A 9,524-nucleotide genomic window follows, 5' to 3' on the forward strand; every position below is an offset into this window, starting at 1 on the left:
ATTGGTTAATACTAATTTTTAGAAGAAATTTGTTACTAATGTTTGATCAAAGGGAAATTTTTGTACAGCGGAATTTCTTCCCATTCTTGCTATTTCTGTTGCCAACATTTGTCCTTTTACTGTACTCATGATGCCTCCCAATAGCTGTGAAATCAACACATTCCATTAATACCTGCCTTGTGCCAGGGTCATGGACATAGATTTTGAGGCTTATTTTGAAATATTAATAAGCAAGAAGTCACCCTTATACTAGATGGAAGCTTATTCCATGTTTGAAATCTATTTTCATGTATATATATACACATACATATAAAATGTAAAAATATATATGTACATAAATTCTGTATGTAACAGTTACATTTTATCTATTCTCTTTGCATAAAATTATTATTACCGTTACTGTAAAATCACTAGTAAAACATTGTCAAATACTGGTACTGACAAGCAGAAAAAAAATCCTCCAAACTTTTAATCTCTGGCTTTCCTGCCTATGTTCAGTTCAGTACAGTTCACTTTCAAATGCTTACCCATCAATATTGCCATGAATTAAATACTTCCAGAAATATGGCTTCATTCATGTTGCTCACACAGGTCACGTTCACCTTGAATAAATTTTAAAAAAGTATTTAATGGATTAATTGCTGCTTATAGCATTGAATATGTCCCTGTCTTGATACTGAAGGAAAGCCTCAGTAGTCTTCTCTGTTCATGGTTAACTCCTTGGGGTTTTTTTAAAGTACTGAGAGCAGTAAATAAATACTTCTCTACAGCCCTTTTGATATAATATGTGTGTTTTAACAAAGGTAACTTTGTTTCTGAAAGTTCTCTGTCTAATGGGGGTGGAATTAAAAATGAATAGTTATGTCATAGCTGTTTGAAAGATCTGAGAAACTGGTAAGATGCAGACTGATCTAAGGAGCATTGGGCTCAATGAGGAAGGGAAATTATGAAAAATGCAGGATTAATGATCATCTATTCCTACATTTCATGTTAAAGCTTCAGTGTGTGCCTGGATGCACACGCATTATTCAGAAAAACTCTTCCAAGTACTTCATTCCCATAAAGACATGACAAATGAAGACTATGACAAATATTTACCCTGAGTTTCTCCAGAAACTGGTTTACATTCATTCCATGTTTTCACAGGAAGTCAAAGGCACCCAGCTTTAAATCAGGGCACCCAAAATTTTATTTATTCTTAGATTTCCATTGTTGTCAAGTATTTTCTCAAGTGGAAAACAACGTAGTGGCCTGTAAGTAAGACAACATAAGTCTGGTGTATTTTGTTTCGATGTGAGAATGCCACAGCATCCCACTTGACTATGGATAAGAAAGGGCCTAATCAAACATCACAGCTCCATAATTTTCGAAAGCTCTTCAGGATGGTAAGTCATCTCTTCTAAAGGCAAATTGAGAAGGGATGACCCTGGTCTTTGCTGTTTGCACATTCATTGCACTTTGCTGAGACCATCACTGCCTTCTGTTCTGGAAGAAACTCTAGATTCTTATTTTCAAGACTTGTGCTAGGCAGTGAAAAGTCTCACAATGTATATATTTGAGCGTCATTTAACACCTTAACTGCTCTACACAGAAAGGAAATTCTCAGCCACGGTGTGTAAAAACCCATACATTGCATTTGACTATTAGTGGTACCCTCTTTACCTGTTTTTATAATGTACTATATTCTCTGCAAAAAACTAGTTAAACGCAAGAAAATGCCCAATATTTTAATAAGGAAATAAAGTGCACAGTCCTAAGTCTGTCTGTTGTGTGTTAACCTTCTGTTAGAAGTAAAGTAAAATGCAGATGAATGACAGGATCCAAATACATTTTTTTTTATTTTCCTGGAGAATACAGCACTAATAAGCAGGTAGAGAAAAACTTCCAGGGTGTACGTTGTGTAGCTGCCATCTGGTAGCTATATAACACAGTTGTGGTGGTCAAGCAGGTAGTGATTAGCCATGATTCAAAATGATGTTTCACAGCAGCCATCCCCAGCAGGGAAGGAAATGTGGCATTCACAATATTCTGCTGGAATTCACACGCTGGGGAGGTGACACACAATTGCTGTGGGCAGGAGGGATTTGGAGCACATGGGAGATTCTATTCTTTTGAAAATTGTCCTTGTCATTCAACCATCTGATGGTTTTGTAGGGTGGTTCAAAGAGTTGTAGACAAAAGCATAAGCTGCCTGATGTTTAATTTTCATTGGGATGTTTCTAGAATGCTGAATATATCATTAAACAAAATAATAAAGTAGGACCTTTATTCTACAGTGTCAGAATCAGTCACGGAAAAGTAATAGTCATGCTGGATAGAAGTAAGTACAAATCTTCTTCAAATTTTTCCATTTTGGAATCTGCAGGAGGCCAAGTATTATTAAGAAAATAACAGGAAAAAGTGTAATCTAGAAAAATCACAGATCTGTTAGTATTGCCCCAGTATTTTTATTTTAGAACAATAGGTAAAAGAAAATAAGATGCAAAGATAAATGTAGAATAGAATACAATTCCGCAGTCTAGAAAAACAGGTTTAATGGCCTTGCTTTTTATGTTTTGTTTAGCACAACAGAACTTGCTGATCATCTAATCTGATTGAGAGTGGTTATAGAGTTTAGGATGGAGAATATGGATACTATTAATTTTAATATTATTAATGTTTTGCACTTGTAAACACACAAGCCAATATCCTCTTAGAAAAGGTGAAGTGTTAGTACCATCCTGCACTGCAGATTCATTCAGCATTATGTGGAATTTTGGCTGTTTGTGTTAGAGAACTATTAATACACACTGAAGCAGACAAAGAACAGCAGAATGATCAGAGAAAGGAAAGAATATCATGCGAGAGAGTAAACAAGCTCGGCTTGTTTGGTTTAGCAAAACACAGATGGAAGGAGGGATATGATTGTACTTGATAAATATGTCAAGGGAAATACCAGGCTGGGAGCTATTTAATCTGAGACTGTGTTTGCACACAGAAAATTTTTATAAAGCTGGCTATAAGTACATTTAGGACTGAGATCGTAAAATGCTTTTGAAATATGAGATAGTCCAGCTGCGAAGGACAGGAAGCAATAGATACAAATTGAAATGCAGAAGATTCCATTTAAACAAGAGGAAAAAAAACCCCAACATTGTCAGGGTAGGCAGAGAGCATTCCACTCTAACCTCTGTAGAGTAGGACTGGGTAGTTACATGTATTCACCAAAGGAATTCAAGCGTACTCAGGAATAGATCACATGCTCTGAGTGTTTATGCCTATTTATCCCACTAATGGTCTCGATTTATTTTTCAAGTGGCTGCCTTGGTTCAAGACGAGCCAGAAGATTTCAAAACAGCACAACTCCCATCTATGGCAAAGGGACACCTGATACTGAAACCCATTGTCATATCTTTAAAGATTGTCCAGAGCAGGTAATATCTTGATTTGCTATTTCATGGAATTTGAGTTATAAAAATCGTCTTTGTTTGTTTGTTTGTTTTTTAATTAGTAGCATGAAATAAAGGAAAAAATATTTGCTGAAAGACTTTAAGTTTTTATTTGTTGACTATAGCTTTTTACAACTACAGATTGCTGACAACAAGCCTCCATTTTAGGAGAAGGATCAGAGCAAGGAATCTTCTCATCTTGCTCCATTATTACTGTTCCAGAGGTAACACTGTAGACCTTAAAACAAAGAAAAAGAAATCACTACAATGACTTCCTGAAGAAGATCAATGTTTATCTTACAAAAACTGAGGCTGTTGAAAAGGCACTAATTTTGTCAATCCATCTAAATTTTACAAAACTTTCCTTCTAGTATATCAAGAAGAAAACGGTGCTGTTCATTCATTTATGCACATGAACAGATGAAAAGAGTTTGCATGTGTGTGTGTATATATATACACATTAAAAAGTAAACTTTATATATAAGCAGTAATTTTTAAAGATGTAAATGTCTTCTTTTTTCATTAAAAAGTTATTTTGTCTTTGGTCATCAAAAAGAGTAATAAACCCATCCTTGTGACTTAGAGTCACAAAGCGACACACCATGCAGCACACTGAGCTTCCATTTCAGATTATTTTACCAATACTCCAGACTCTTGTGTGGTCAGGCAGATCAAGTGGATTATGCATTCACAGTTTTGCCCAGAGCAGAAAACAATCCTGCGCAAAAGGAGACAAATGCATACGAGAAATCTGGAAAAGATGCAATATACAGCTTTTTCTTTTCATTTTTTCCTCCTGCCATTGGCATCTTTTGTTTGAGGACTACAACCCTGTGAATGTTTGCCACAAATCCTGCTGATCATGTTTTCTTCCCCAGCAGTAGCTACTCATAACTTAATTTCTTCTGCCCTGGCTACAACTAGGTATCATTTTTTTCCTATAAAACACTGCTTATTTTATTTCTAGTTATCTAAACTGGGCTGTGCAGTGTGGAGTGAAACACCTATCTTCTACTCCCACCTTCTTTTCCTGTACAGCAATAATTTTTTAGTTCATTCAGTTGATGTTTTTTGGACGTAGTCATAGGTTCAGTATTTGCTTCCCTGTAAGCCTGGTAATAGGTAGATGATGTGAAGGCATTTTTTTCCAAAGGACCAAGACTTAAGACAAAATTTTTATTTTCATGAGTAATCTTGATGACTTCAGTATCAGTTGGGATACTTGGGAGAAAAATTCTGCAGAATCAGATCCAGTTGTTTTGGGGGTTTTTTTGTGGTGGGTTTTTTTGTTGTTTGTTTGGGATTTTTGGGGTTTCTTTTGTTGTTCTAGAGATACCTTACTTGTGAGAATGTGACTACACTGATAATTTACAAAGGGTTTTATTTTTTATATTATGCTTTTTGCCATGCTCACTGAATTAAGAAACTCTGTGTAGCAACTCTGCATTCTAATTTCTGATTTAGATGGGCTCTATTTATTGCTCAGTTTACTTCATTCTAGGTCAACAGCTTTAATTAGAGTATTTTTAGCAGATCATGAAATACAAGTGCACACAGACATGGAAATACATTAACCAGTACAATCCCAGCACTAAGTGCTGCACCTCTTTCTTCCTCTAAAAGCAGAAACAGCTGTTTTTTTGTAAACATCACTAACTGTTTGTCATCTTTTCTTGCACTCACACTACCATTTCTCCCTGTCATAGCTTTGGTTTTATTCTACTTTTATTTCCCCTGTAAAGGCATATTTCTTACTAGTAAAACTTAATGAAAATTAGTCTTCAAAAGCCATGTTTCTGCTCAAAAATTTGTAACTATAATAGAAAGCTGAACTGAACAAAAGGCCTTTTCTAAAGTATTATGTTCCTTCAATATTTACCATGGACTAGAGCTGAATTAAGGTGCTTATGTTTCTAAATCAAATCAAACATTAGGGTGGGATGTGGGAATTATAATTTTGGCATGAAAAACTAGAACAACTGGATTTGATTAACTAATGTGATGGAGTTTTTTTTTGGTTACCAGACTTGGCCACTTAAGACATGCATAGAGGGTCATATGCATGGGCTGGGGAAAAAAGAAAAAATCATTTCAGTTCAACAATAGGAACTGTGGTACTTGAATAGACCCTGGGCTGGAGAGTGAAATTTTTTATACTTATGCATCCATGATTATTTTTCAAGTGGAGGCCATTGTCTGCTAGTCCAAGGCTCTGATAAATCTTCAGTTCCTGTGCTGATAGTGTTGCTGGCAGGACTATCTTGAACAAAATCCAGGCTGTTTGCACAATGACATTTTTGTAAGGAATCAGGAGTTACCATGCACAGCTCAGGTTTTTCTGGTACTCAGGTCTAGTTGCACCCACACTCTGCCATCCATAGAACCCATCAAGTCATGTGGCAAAGCAGGACAGCAATTCCCATACCCATGACCTGGGAGATGTTCTGCAGGTAATGTTTTGTACCAGGCTGGAATCTGTTTGACAGGGGCTTAGGAGAAAGGTTAAGTGGAGGACAAACTACCACTGCTCTCCAGCAGCAGTTAACACTGATCTTTATAGCATTTTATAGCAAAATAATATACATTCTGGCACTGCAATTAATAGATTCTGCATGACAAGTGATAAAAGTTATAAATTACTTCTCTCAGGCTTCATTTTTCCCTGCTTTTTAGTTAATATTACAAAGCCTGATGTAATTACCCATTTGGCAGCTCTCCTTGTCAGTCATCTGCTGATTCATAAGCCTGTCAAACAATATATTACACACCAGATCATCTGTGAGGACTTTGCTGGCACAGGCCAGGCACTGAATTTGGTTTTCAAGGGTATTCCAACAGAATCTGAACTATCCTCATGGTTCCTGTGCCAGTCCTGTCTCCTTGCTGTACACAGAGCAGTAGGATTTTAGGCTGCACTTCTCTTGTTGCCCAAAATGACTTGCACGCCTTTCCACTCCAGAAATCAGCCAGCTGTGCTTCTTTTGGCATTAGTTTGCCATGTCAGGAAATATGTCAGGTGCTGATTTTGTAGCTGTTTGGGGGGATATCTACAGGCAGTGTGGAAACGTGCTGGTTCAGCTTGGAGGCATTTAGCTGCCTTTGTTTCCCGTGGTTTGATAGACTTTACTTATTGGGGGGCCTGCTTCCCTGCAAAAAAAGGGTGTAAATTACAAACACACCAGAACCAGGGAGACATTTTTTCATATTTTTACTACTAAGTAAAAGGTAGAAAATTTTTCTGAGAGCCAATTATTGGCACACTGAAGTTCCCTCCTCAGCATATTTGTCTCCTTGGTGCACTTCCCTGCTGCAGCTCTCTTTGTGCAGCTCTGTGACTCTCTGCCACTGATCAGCCCTGCTGTGTGTATTTTGTCCTTCCAGGTAATTAAACACTGTCCAGATAAACAAGGAACACTGCTGAGGCCTACATCTAGGCTGAAAAATGTAACTGTTTTTACCTATTGTTATGAGGATTGTTCCTTATTGCCTTTTAACAGATCTAACTTCAAAGTATCTGGAAAAATATTAACTACTGAGTATTTTTGCATTTGTAGGAGTGTAGTTTTACAAATGATATTTTAAATGATAACTTATTTGCTGGCCATTTTACTAGTAGGGTGGGAGTTGAGAGGTGTTAAACATTTACTCTTCTTAGATTTATGTTTAAATATATGACCTTTTGTTCCAAAATTATTTTTCAGGATTTTTTACAGTTATTTTTTTGTCAATAAAATAATTAAAAATCATATATATATGTATATGTATATGTATCTATCTATATATAGATATACATACATATATAGATATAGGAATAAAAACTAGAATGACTTTGATTGGGCAAAGGAGAAATGTTTGTCCAGAAGTTACATGCAACTTATTCTGAAATCAGGAAAATTCCAAATATCATTTTCTATATTTGATTAATTATTAGCTCAATTTTCCTTAGAAGTCACAGAAACTGAAGAAAGAAATGCCAGAATCTCACAGAGAAAGGTATTTTACCTTTAATTCTAGACAGAATGCAGACAGAAAATGCTGAAAACCTTGGTAGGATATAATTTATTTATTTTTCTCTTTTTGTAATTAAATGTGGCTAACTTCCAAAACAGATTCTTTATTATTATTATTATTATTATTATTAATGTTACAGGCCAAAGAGCATCTGAAACCTCAAGTTCATATCTCTCTAGAAAAAGGACAGCCCTCAGAGACATCATGCAAACCACATGACAGAGGTAATTTTAGCATAAATATTAAAATAGTAGGTATTACCTCAGAGCTGTAGTAGTGGGAGTTAATTCTACACGGTATCTGAAAACAAAACATCACTTGGAAACCAAGACCATTACCTCAGAGGATGCTGAAGCTTCCTGTAGAAGACTGTTCATCTCTTTATTGTATTGTTTAGCAGTAGTGGATGTACCAGCATTAATTTTGATTAATGTTGCCAAGGTTAGCACTCCACTGATATGAATGAAGAAATTCAGGTTCATGCTGAGTCCTCCAGATATGACAGGACTAATGGGTTATAGATATAAAGGTTGCAGAAAAATGAAGGGCTGGATGGACTGACTCAAAATCTCAGCAGTTGTGCTTTTCTGCCACATGCCCCTCAGCAAATTTTTTGCAGGACATCTGGGCTGTATCACACTGCTTTTCTAATGCTGGAGGAGTAACTGACAGGGGATTAAGATTTTCTTCCCACTGGAAAATTCTCCATTACTGCAGCAGGTCATAATTAAGTCAAAATGGCATTCTTATTCTCTCTCCAGGAAGAAGCTGATACCCTGACTCCTTCTTGCTCAAGTGCTGCTCCAAACCAGCCCCTTATGGCTCTTGGAATGGATGAATTCTGGTCTTTGTGGTGCTGGAGTTCTTTGTTTCCTGTGGCCTGAAATTTAGATAAACTCAGTTTACAAATTGTTGGAAGAATTTGGTGCTGTGAAGTTGTCCAAAATAGTGGCAATAACAATTGAACATGTGCTTGTATTCCAGTGTTATAACTGGGGCAGTGAATTAAACTCATATATGTGGGCAAGAACAGAGCAGACAGTATGATCCTCTCTCTAAATGTGAAATTGATGCAGCTGGTGAGGCGTCAGTAGCTCTGACCGAGGAAGCTGTGACCGGTCCGGAGAGATGGTCCCATGAGGAATCATCTTCCTGAGGCTGCTGGCTGGAGGGCTGTCAGCTCTTTAGTGATTGTCAGCTCGTGATTCCAGCTCAGCTCTGCAGGGCAGCCTCCAGGCCAGACCAGAGAGAGACGAGAGGCCCGTGTAGCTGTCCCACACAAAGTAGCTTTATTAGTCTGGCAAAGGGGAGGCCAGGGATGAGCTCTCTCTGGTCTCACAGGGGCAGAGGGCTAGATCTCATAGGGATACAGGGGGTGGGTGTCAGAGGGTAAAGGCCAATGGGTTACAGAGGATCTGCATAGGGTCTCCCAGAATATTCTGGGTCTGTCTTCTCGCCGTAACTGAAAAGTGGTTGCCTTCCCAGGCGAGTCTCGCTGGAGGTTAAGCACTCTCCTTATCTCAGCAGGCCTCTCTCCATGGCAGGGGCTGGGCATACCCCACATGAAATAAGTAAGAAATATGTGCCAAAGTTTTCCTCTCCTTTATGTCAAAGAAAATGGGATTTGTGAGCGAAGTTCCAAAGACATAGTTCATTTCATTACAGGGCTGAGCACTGTAATCTATACTTTTTTTCCCACATAAAACTTAACAAGTCTTGAAATGTATCTCATAGCAGATGACCACGACCCAAACAATAAAAATACAGATTAGAAATTAGTTGCATGTGTCTAGCAATGAGGGTTACTAACACCTGGAACACCTTATCTAGTGATTACTTCTTAGACTACTGGTTACTTCCAATATTGAAACCAAGTTAAATCCACCTTTGATTGAAATACTTGAATTTTTCATGCCTCCCTGCATGTGAAAATCATTGGTTTATTGTTGATATATAAAAAAGATGTCCTTTCCATCAAGTCAGATTCTGAAAAATTCATGAGAAGAAATAGCATTTCATCACTCATGTGTGCACCTCTTCTGCTTTTAAAAATAATACATCTGATTCTAAAGAGGAGAGTGCTAA

At 37.3% G+C, this 9,524-nt stretch overlaps 1 long non-coding RNA gene across 1 annotated transcript; it reads left to right on the top strand.

Annotated features, from left to right (window-relative positions):
- Positions 1-3,291: 3,291 nt before the first annotated feature.
- LOC108445540 lies at positions 3,292-8,785 on the top strand. The gene is made up of 3 exons (XR_001860424.1): positions 3,292-3,413; positions 7,579-7,663; positions 8,201-8,785. It is a non-coding gene; the product is annotated as an uncharacterized LOC108445540 (long non-coding RNA).
- The last annotated feature ends 739 nt before the right edge of the window (positions 8,786-9,524 follow it).

The sequence above is a fragment of the Corvus brachyrhynchos genome, unplaced genomic scaffold (genome assembly GCF_000691975.1).
Source record: "Corvus brachyrhynchos isolate BGI_N302 unplaced genomic scaffold, ASM69197v1 scaffold101, whole genome shotgun sequence".
Taxonomy (NCBI): Eukaryota; Metazoa; Chordata; class Aves; order Passeriformes; family Corvidae; genus Corvus; species Corvus brachyrhynchos.